This window comes from Cnephaeus nilssonii (genome assembly GCF_951640355.1).
Source record: "Cnephaeus nilssonii genome assembly, chromosome: 8".
Classification (NCBI taxonomy): Eukaryota; Metazoa; Chordata; class Mammalia; order Chiroptera; family Vespertilionidae; genus Cnephaeus; species Cnephaeus nilssonii.
This window is the reverse complement of record NC_137079.1, coordinates 21,721,002-21,732,280: the sequence shown is the minus strand read 5'-3', so window position 1 is coordinate 21,732,280 and position 11,279 is coordinate 21,721,002.

The following is an 11,279-nucleotide window of genomic DNA, read 5'->3' as shown; positions in this document are numbered from 1 at the left end:
TATGTGCTATGAACACAGTAATTGTGTTTTAATCATTGTTTTAAACCAGTGATGGCCAACCTTTTGAGCTTGGTGTGTCAAACTTCGCCAAAAAACTGAGCATAACTCGGGTAGTGTGTCACTTTGAGGAAAAAACATTATTTCGCAAATGTTTCATCCTCAGGAGCAGCAAATGTTTCATCCTTGGCATGCGGCCGCCTCAGCGGCCGCGTGTCACCAGAAATGGCTACACGTGTCAGTGCTGACACGCGTGTCATAGGTTCACCATCACTGTTTTAAACAATATGGATTTTTTTAAATTAAGAGAATATATATGTAAAGAGTATATATATTTATATGTATATATGTATACATGTATGTGTACATGTATATATGTATATATGTGTACTAGTATCCTATATAATAAAGAGGTAATATGCAAATTGACCATCACTCCAACACACAAGATGGCTGCCCCCATGTGGTCAAAGATGGCCCCCCCATGTGGACACAAGATGGCAACCACAAGATGGCTGGCAGGGGAGGGCAGTGGTGGGTGATCAGGCCAGAAGGGGAGGGCAGTTAGGAGGGACCAGGCCTGCAAGGGAGGGCAGTTAGGGGTGACCAGGCCTGCAGGGGAGGACAGTTAAGGGTGACCGGGGTGGCAGAGGAGGGCAGTTGGGGGCGATCAGGCCTGCAGAGGAGGGCAGTTGGGAGGGACAAGGCCTTCAGGGGAGGGCAGTTGGTGGGGACAAGGCCTGCTGGGAGGGCAGTTAGGGATGACCAGGCTTGCAGGGGAGGGTAGGTGGGTGTGACCAGGCCTGCAGGGGAGGGCAGTTGCGGGGGACCAGGCCTGTAGGGGAGGAAAGTTGGGGGCAACCAGGTCAGCAGGGGAGGGCAGTTAGGGGTGACCAGGCTGGCAAGGGAGGGAAGTTAGGGGTGACTGGGCCAGCAGGGGAAAGCAGTTATGGGCGACCAGGCCTGCAGGGGAGGGCAGTTGGGGGCAACCAGGTTGGCAGGGGAGGGCAGTCGGGGGCAACCAGGCCTGCAGGGGAGGACAGTTAGGGGCAGTTGGGCTGGCAGGGGAGCAGTTAGGTGTCAATCAGGCTGGCAGGGGAGTGGTTAGGGGGTGATCAGGCTGGCAGGCAGGCAAGTGGTTGGGAGCCAGCAGTCCTGGATTGTGAGAGGGATGTCCCAGATTGGAGAGGGTGCAGGCTAGGCTGAGGGACACTCTCCCCTTCCACCCCCCGTGCATGAATTTTGTGCACCGGGTCTCTAGTATGTATATACACTGAGTGGCCAGATTATTATGACCACCCCATCAGTACTTCGTTGGGCCACCTTTTGCCTTCAATACTGCAGCGATTGTTCTTGGCATTGACTCCATGAGATGTTTAAAGGTGGTGCAAGGAATCTGACACCATGCCTGATGAATAGCACTGTCCTGTTCTGTGAGATTTGATGGTTGTGGAACCAGCTGCCTGATGTCTTTTTTAACTTCATCCCTCAAATGCTCAATTGGATTGAGATCTGGTGATTGTGGGGGCCACCTAAGCAAGGTAAAGTCTCTCTCATGTTCTGCACAATACGATCACCATGGCATGGCGCATTGTCTTGTTGGAAGAAGCCATCTCCATTGGGATATGCCATCAACATGATAGGATGAACTTGATCAGCCATGATACTTAGGTATGTTGTGCTATTCAGACGTTGTTCCACATGAATTAAAGGGCCCAAATCATGCCAGGAAAACATGCCCCAAACCATAACACTACCCCTACCAGCTTGAAGGGTTGTACTCATGCATGTGGGGTGCATGCTTTCATGCTGTTTCCACCAAATTCTCACTCTGCCATCTGCCTGATGCAACTGGAAACATGATTCATCGGACCACATGACTTTTTTTCAATGCTCGACTGTCCAATCCTTGTGTTTCTGTGTGAATTGGAGACGTTTTATCTTGGTAACTGCAGACAGCAAAGGTGTTCGAACAGGCCTGTGGCTTCCATATCCCATGCGATGCAGTGTACGGCTAATTTGCCTACTAACCTCAGGTGATCATAATAATCTGGCCACTCAGTGTATATTTATTTATAATGAGTGATATTTAACCATATATTTATCATTTCCTGCTCTGTTTTTTCTTATGTGTTTTACTTCATACCTGGTGTCATTTCATTTCAACCTAAAGGACTTTTGTAGGACAGATGTGTTAGCAAATAATTCTCTTCTTTTTTGTTTATCTAAGAATGCTTTTCTTTTGACTCATGTTTAAAGGATAGTTTTGCTAGATAAAGAATCCTTGATTGAAACTTCATGAATGTCTACAAATCCACTAAATTGAGGCAATTAGGACTTGGAGCATAATTCCCTAAGGAAATATATCCTTTGAAAGTTCAGTTGCTATGGAATATTCAGGGTCTTTAATAGTTGGAAAACACTGGTTTCTTTACAGTAGGGATTCTTAGATTCTTTCAAATGATAATGTGTGTCTTGATTCTTGAAGGAGAAAGTAGAGCTTGAAATGCTTCCAGAACTTGTTTGACTACAGGAAATTTTTCCTACTGAGTATCTCTCTTTACTAGTGTTCTACAAACAACATGTTGAACAAATTTAATTTAGTTTATCGTAGATAAATAAACCAAGGCACAGAAAGGAATTGGCCTGATGGATCAAGCAATGGTACAGTGAAAAGAAAAGCAAGATGATTATATTTCTATCCTATTCACCCCCAGCAGCATCACAGCCAGGATTATGTTATTGGAGCATCATGGGTTATGACATTTATTGACAGTTAAGAAAATACGTTGTTATTTATTTATTATTTGGTTGTTTTGTTGTAAACTATTACTGTATACTTGACCATACAGGTTGATAAGTGGTCTGGAACTTAGTTTTATCTTCACCTTAATGCAACTACATGCCTAACTATTATAGTTCACACTGAATAGAATATATATACATACATACATACATACATATATATATTGCAGTTGAAACATCCTTGCTTTATAATTACATTTTGATTGCTGAGGCATTATCAGGGCTCCTTCAAAGCTCAACTAATGCAAACTTAATTCTCCTTTAATACCAATCCCAGGAAGAATTTAGCTTCAAAACAGTAAGATTTATTTTGAATCTGTAGATTATTTATATACTTAGTTGCTAGATTTTATGCACTGTATACAAGGAAGAGAATAGACAATCAGAGAGTTCTATTGTTTCTACTCTTCAGAAGGGGGCAGTGAAAGGTACAATGCTCACAGCAGTAAGCTGTGTAGTCTGGAAGATGACTATAGGAAATCTGGAAGGTAACTGCAGAACAAATGAACAAGTGTACCATTACACACAGCATCTAACTCCCCAGGTAAGATATATGAGAATAGGACTATATCTTTTATAGAACTATAATTATTAATATGGTTAACATTTATTGAACTCTAGATATATGTCATTTCATCCACACAATAATCTAATGAGGTAGCTGCCATTATCTTTTATGAAGATTAGGAAACAAAGCCAAAAAGATTAAGTGACATGTTTAAGATTCTGCCTATGACTTAGTAATATCTCTGCTTTTAACCACTGTTGTACATTGTAGATAACTATTATAGCAGTGGTTCTCAAAGTGTCCTCTCCAAAATACACCAGCATGACTTGGGAAATTGATAGAAATGCAAATATTTGCAAATACCCCAGACCCCACTGAGTCAAAAACTCTGGGAATAGTACTCAGCAATTTATATTTCAACCAGCCTTCCAGATGAGTATGAGGATCTCTAAAATTTGAGAACTACTGCTATTTAGCATGATACTTGGTAAATATATTTTTTGTTGAGGTATATTTTAAGAGACCATGTAAGGAATTATTTTTATGACACATTAGAAATTCATCTCTTAAATTTTTAATATCAAACTCAGCACATTATAGCATTTACTTTCTTTAAGTTATATTTATAAAGGTACAGTACAAGATTTTGTTTTGTTTCTTTTTGTCCTGCTTCCTGTATCAACAAGTGTTCCCAGTGCCACTGCATTGTATGGACATCTGACTGCTATCTTTGGAAAAGCCAATCCTACTTACATTCAAGTCTCCTGTGCTTTAATTTTCTCAGGTACTTACCTCATCTACTTACTGTAATTCATCAGTATCCAGCACAGTCTGTGGCACATAGAAGATCATTAATAATCACTAATAAAATAATTTGTTACTGCTATAAGCTCTGACACAAATTTTAAATCCTGTTGACTGTCTGACTGGTTTGGTATAACAAGAGTCTCCCAAAGCCAGGCATCATCATATATTAATAAGGTATCCATGATAAAGTTTGTCATTGGTCTTTAAAGATGGATTACCCAGTGAACAATGCTTCCCAGAAATCATGTCCTGTATAGTGGCATTATGTTAATTTCAAGACTACATCATTAAAAAGCCACTTAGTTTCTGCATTGGTCTCTTGGATCACATTGGTGTGTTCAAGGGAAAATCAGCCAATGTGTAAAAAGTCTAAACTGAAACCTCCATGCAGTAAGGAAGCTGAAAGTAATGGAGAGGCTCTATGGATAGGGAGAAATGCCCAGTCATCCTCAAGTGTTCTGCCCTTCCCAGGCGAGGCACAAGGCTTCGCTGAGTCTTTCAGTTGGTCCCTAGCTTCCATCTGACTGCAACTCTGTGAATGATCTCAGGCAAGAATAGCTCAGGTAAGCTCAGTCACTCATAAAACAGTATAATAAATCTTGTTTTAAGTCACTGTGTTTTGGGATAATTTGTTATATAGTGATACATAACTCTAACAATAGGTCGGGATTTAAAAGTATTCCATATATTGAACATCTGTCATAGTGCCTAAATATAATACAATAAGCTAAGGGAGAAGGGTCAGGTCTATGCATAATTTATTTCCTTTTGCTAGCTTTAGTAACACCGTCATGTTGCTTAAATGTGGACTGTAAGTGCTCTTGTTCTAAGTATAAAAACTAAATTTGCATGACAGGCAGTGTTGCATATTTCAGTTTAGTTAGAAATTTCATTAACAGCACAGGGAATATTTTTATGAGTGTTCATGAAAGAAAGAAGGATAAAATTTGTATCCTGCTTAAAATTTTATATCGTGAGTTACACTGTACATTAAGTACCTCAGTTTCTAATACAGCCTAAGAAAAATGACTAAATGTTAACTGAGACTGCTTCCATAAAGCTGTGAAGACTTGTATTATATGAAGTAGTACCCAGTTCTTATGTGATCACTTGCTTGTAGAGTCAGATAGACGCACATTATACCTTCCACACTGGGGCTTTCTCTATGACAACTGGAAAACCCATCTAGTTAGCATACTACAGCTTAATATTTGTCAGATCCCTGACCCTGCAAAAACTATCTTTTATATTAAAAATTTTTATGTACCTTCCTCCTTCTCTGACATATAATGAACTAAGTACATACCTTTATATATCACTTATCATTTACTACATAGTATATATGCTAGCTTTATCCTATATACAATTAAATTTTAATGTATTTATAGGCAAAGATTATTTTTTCAAGTTGTATTAAGAAATTGATATATAATAGTGTGTAAGTTTAAGGTGTACAATGTGCGTATTTGATACACTCATATTGCAAAATGATTACCATCATAACAGCTAACACCTCTGTCATGTATCATAATTACTATGTTTTTTATGGTGCGAACATTTAAGATCTACTCTCTTAGCATCTTTGAAGCACATAATAAAATATTATTGACTATAATCACCATGCTGTACTTTAGTCCCCAGAACTTATTCATTTATAACTGAAAGTTTATATCTTTTGACCAGCATCTCTTCATTTCCCTCAACCCCCACCATTCTATTCTCAGTTTCTATGACTTTGGGTGTTTAGATTACACAAATGCATGAGAACATAGAGTACATGTCTTACTCTGTCTCACATATTTTCCTTAGCATAATGCCCTCGAGGTTCATCCATGTTGTTGCAAATGGCGTGATTTCCTTCTTTTTCATTTTATTTTTTATCTACTTAGCCACTGACACATTATTTTCATATCGTGGCTTTTGTGAATAATAATACAATGAATATGAGAGTGCAGCTATTTCATTAAGATACTGATTTCAATTACCTTAAATATATGCCCACAAGTGGATTGATGGATTATATAGCATTACTATTTTTCAGGTTTTTCAGCAACATCTGTACTGTTTTCCACAGTGTCTATACCACTTTACACTTCTACCAATAGTACACTAAGTACAAAAATTCCTTTTCTCCATATCTTTGTGAACACATTATCTCTTGCCTTTTTGACAATAGCCATTGTAACAGGTGTGATATCTCATTGTGGTTTTGATTTGTGTTCCCTGATAATTAGTTATTTCCAGCACCGTTTAATGTACCTATCAGTCATTTGTATAGTGGCGGGTAAAAGCAGGTTTACAGTTAAAATACAAATAAATATGCAATAATTAATAATAATTAGAAGAATAAATTCTCTGTTTCATGTACTCACATGTATATCTTCTTTGGAAAAAATATCTACTCAATTCCTCTGTGCTGGTGAGAATGCTCTTTGTGGTTTTCAGTCAACTACCTTCTTATTGTATCTTCACATGGTAGAGAGAGATATAATCTCTCTCATGTCTCCTCCTCTGAGGGTACCAATCCCATTTATGAGGGAGCCACCCTCATTATCTAATTACTTCCCAAAGATTCCACCTTTAAATACCTTTATATTTCAGGTAGGGCTTCAGTATATAAATGTATGGGGATGGGACACAAACATACAGTCCATACTAGTGGCTTTAGAGGGGTGGACTGTGAAGTAGGGTAGCAGAGTACAGGAATGTATTTTGCTGTGAGATCTGGGATCCTAGTAATAAAGTCTACAAAAATATGGAATTCTGTATTCATTCTACTTAACCTATTTCCTCTCTACATGCCATTCTCCTCAAATAATTTTTTAAACTTATATGTGCTGTGCAAAATTCTCAACAGTACGTATTGACAGCTCTGCATAAAACCATACAAGTTAATTTATAATGGTAATAATGCTACTGAAAAAAATAAATCAACACTTTCTCATTTCCATACAAGTCCCAGGAAAGCAGCACATCTGTGTAGCTAGCGACTGGAAACATTTTTCTGTGCTTTTCAAAACATGACGCCTTAATTCTTCTTCAGAAAATCACTGGTGATGCTGTTGGAGCTGTGAAGTAGCAAGGAAATACTAATTTTAGCATCCTTACATTTCAAATTTGTTAACTATGGAAGTTATGTCTATTTTTTAAATGAATATGTGCAGTTCAAACATTCAGATACAATAGACACTCGATGAGCAGCTGATACAGTCACCTGTGTTCTTCCCCACAATTCAATCACTCTTCTTGTTCAATCATCCCATCCTGCCAAAAAGCCTGCCTCTCCCATTTTAGATGCCACTGAATCGTGGGCATCTTCCTTCCTCCTCAGATCAGCTATGCTCTCATCCATTCTGCACTTTCACTACTTTGGCCTTTATGGCATCCTGCCTTGGATTCTACTTTTGTATCTGAATCCTAGCTCTCTTTGTAAACTGTCTGCTTTCTGAAGGCAGAGGATAAAACTTGTTAACCTTTATATTACTGTTAGATTTTAATATACAATGGGTTTTTGTAATAGGTACTCCATTATGCCTTTTAGTGCATTTTCTCAATCTTTAATACACCACAGTTGTAGCTGTTGATGTCCCACTCATATGTCCTTGAACCTGGAAATTGTGATGCTCTTAGGACTTCCAGCTACCAGGATCAACATCTTTTTTCTAAGAAACTACTCTGAAACCTGCTCTGCCCAAAGGTACCACAGGCAAAAGTGCTGGAGAATTAATGTTCATTTCCAACTCCTTCTCCTTAACAGTCTTCAGTAATGACTGATGGGAGTTGGTGTATAAATATCCCAGTTACTTTTCCCTCTTGGTAGAATAACTCTTGGAAAAGTGTTCTGCATGCTCCCAAAGTTTCCTAGCTCATCAGTTCTCAAACTTGAGTGCACAACAAAATTACCTGCAGTGTATTTAGACCAGATTGATGGGCTTACATGCTGAGTTTCTGATTCAGTAGGTCTGGAGTGGGGCCTGAGAATTTGCATTTCTAACTAATCAGTGCCCAGATGATGCTTGTCAACCATGAACCATACTTTGAGAATGAATCCTCGCTCTAGGTATTACAGTGATAACTTGCTTTATAGCCTATCCTTCATTAGTTGCCTTCTCTTCTCTCCCTCCCTTGCTCTTTTGTTTCTGAGATCACCTTGCAGTTAAACAATTTGAACCCAATCCTAGTTTTGGGATCTGCTTCCAGGGAAACACAAAATAAGACAACAACTATCTAGATAATTATTCTTGCCATGATACACATGAGAACCTCCTTGCTTAGAGAAATTAAGCTACTTGTTCCAGGTAACAAAAGATAAAAAGTCTGCTATTAATCACCATATGAAGCTGTCCACTTGACATAATGCTTTCCCCAGGTAAAGTGCTCTATAAATGTTTGTAGAATTTAATTCAATGGTCTTGATCAACTATCTTACAAGTATCAGGATCAGAACCTGTTTACTGTTTGGAAATCTCAGTGGTATCACTATGAATATTTTATGTTTTAGAGCAGAGCCATTTATCTAGAAAAGCGACCAGATTTGTTTATACAAGTCTCCTAGCACCTAAGAGTAGCATTGGCTTGGCTCTGCATTGACACTGTAGTCTTTTGGTGAAACAGTTCTGCTGTTACACTCTAAAAACGCAAATTCTAGACTGGAGAAGTTTACAGCTGCTTGAAGCTGGAGTTTGGACATTATAATGCCCCTCTGGAGATAATCAAACCCATTGTCTGCTGTCACTGCTGCATTTGGATTCATTGTTTTATATAAGCCAAGATCTCATGCATCTCTGTCCAATATGCATCATCTTTGCCTCAGCTCAACACTCAAAAAATGTTGTTATGTTTTTCCCCTTTCTCTTTTTGTGGATGATGGGAGTCATTTTCCCCACACAGAGTACAGCATATGTTACTGATTTGGAGTGGTCTTATGCTTCCATCACACCACTCTTTTAACAACCTTGTCAAAACTTTAGAGGTGGTTGAATACTCAAAGCTCAAAATCAGACAGGACTCTGGCTTCATAGATCAATCACTGAGCAATGGGCACCCACAGAGAATTATACATAACAGGAAAATAATATGTAATTGTGTGAATAATTCACTTTATTAGTTTCCTTGGGATTAAGCTTGTACCATCTGTAGTAGCTTTGACAGCAAGAGAAGAAAAAAGGAAAAACTATGTGCAATTGTCATAACTTATTCTGTTATAGAATAGAATTTGAATTGAATTATGTGATAAACTAAAGAAAAAATAAATACTTAAAGTGAATGTAAGTTCAAGTTAATTTATTTTTAATTAATTTCAGTGATGGTGAAACAAGCCAGATTAACAACTTGGGAGTTAGGACAATAACCAGAACAATGGAAAGAAGGGGGTTTTGCATATTTCATCTAAAATGTCAGTAGTACTTCTACCATAAGAATAAATACTTTAAGTCAATGGTTTGGAGTTCTTATAGACAGTCATTTGGAACAGCATCATTGAATATAACATGCCTCTGTATCAGGTCCCATTTCTTAAGTACATTTGTACAAAATAAGATTAAAACAGGTATTTTGTAGCAACTAAGCATTTTCTCTACTAAGTGACTAATGTCCACAAAATACTACTACTATCACTAAAAATATAATAGAAAATCCTTCCATAGTGCCTGTTTCCAGGGCCAGCTTCATGAGTATGTGCTCAGCACAGTCTCACAGGTTCTCACACTCAGAAGGGAACCCCCCACTGGGTTTTAATACTCTGTAGTCACCATTTTAACTTTGTAAGAGAAATCCAATGGGACAATGGAGCATGCACTGGAGGCTTAGAGTGCCAGCACATATGCAGAGCCCCTCCCTATGACCTTTGTGTCTCTAGGATGTATGCTCAACCACCTGTTCTTCATACCTGCTGGCCTCCCTCTCCTGCTCCTGCCCAAGGACCACTGCCACCCTCTGCCCCCAGCAGGGGCCCAGGTGGAGATTGAGCCCTAATTTCTAATACTATGAATATGATGAGATATCATACCTAATAATAGACAAACATGTAAATTGACCATGCCTCCGCTACGCCCACAGCCAATCAGAGTGAGTATGCAAATTAGCCCAACAACGATGGTGGTTAATTTGCATACGTAGGCGCCCAGCAGCCTGGGTCTCGGGAACTTTCTCGGCACCCAGGTCACTCCAAGGTAGGCCCCACATGGGTCCTGAGCAACCTGGGAAGGGCTTGAGCCAGGAGGTTCCTGGGCAGGGGCAGAGCTGGCAATGGGAGGGAGCCAGGGGGCCCCTGCCCAGGCCCCAAGCTTTGGCCAGAGGCTTTGGGCCTGGGCAGGGGTGGAGCCCATGATCAGAGGGAGCTGGGGGGCCCCTGCCCAGGCCCTGAGGCTTTAGACCTTGGCAGGGGCGGAGCCGGAGATCAGAGGCAATCGGTATGAACTACAGAGGAAACACCTTTTCTGACTTCTCATTGGCTAAGTTCCCTGTATTCCACTGGTAATATTCTTAGTAACTTGGGTATAAGAATCCAAAAAGGTGATCTAGGGTTTTTCCACCACACTCCTGGAGAATAAAACGAAGGTCTGCTTATGGAGGGCTAAGAAATGTCATATCCTGCCCTAGCCAGTTTGGCTCAGTGTATAATGCCTAGGCTTGCCAACCACAGGGTCCGGGTTTGATTCTAATCAAGAGCATGTACCTAGATGGCAGGCTCCTCCCTGGCTGGGGCCCAGGTCAGGGCTCATGCAGGAGGCAACCAATCAAAGTGTTCCTCTCACTGATATTTCTCTCTGTCTTTCCCTTTCTCTTCCACATTCTCTAAAAATCAATGGAAACATGTCCTTAAGTGAGGAGAAAGAAAGAAAGAAAGAAAGAAAGAAAGAAAGAAAGAAAGAAAGAAAGAAAGAAAGAAAGAAAGAAAGAGGTCAAATCCTATGAAAGACACATCTTGAAAATGCCTAAAGAAAGTTGTCATTTTTTCATGGTGAAGGGACTGGAGTCTGTGTTGATGAAAACACCTTGGTGGCTGCGGTGACTGGCAGTGGCTGCAGCAGCGGGGTGATGGGGCTGGTGCCTTCCCCTGATCAGCCTGGTCGCCTCCCATGGGGAGTGGGCCCATGCCATCAGTAGGACATCCCTTGAGGGCTCCCAGTATGTGAGAGGGGGCAGGCTGGGCTGAGGGACT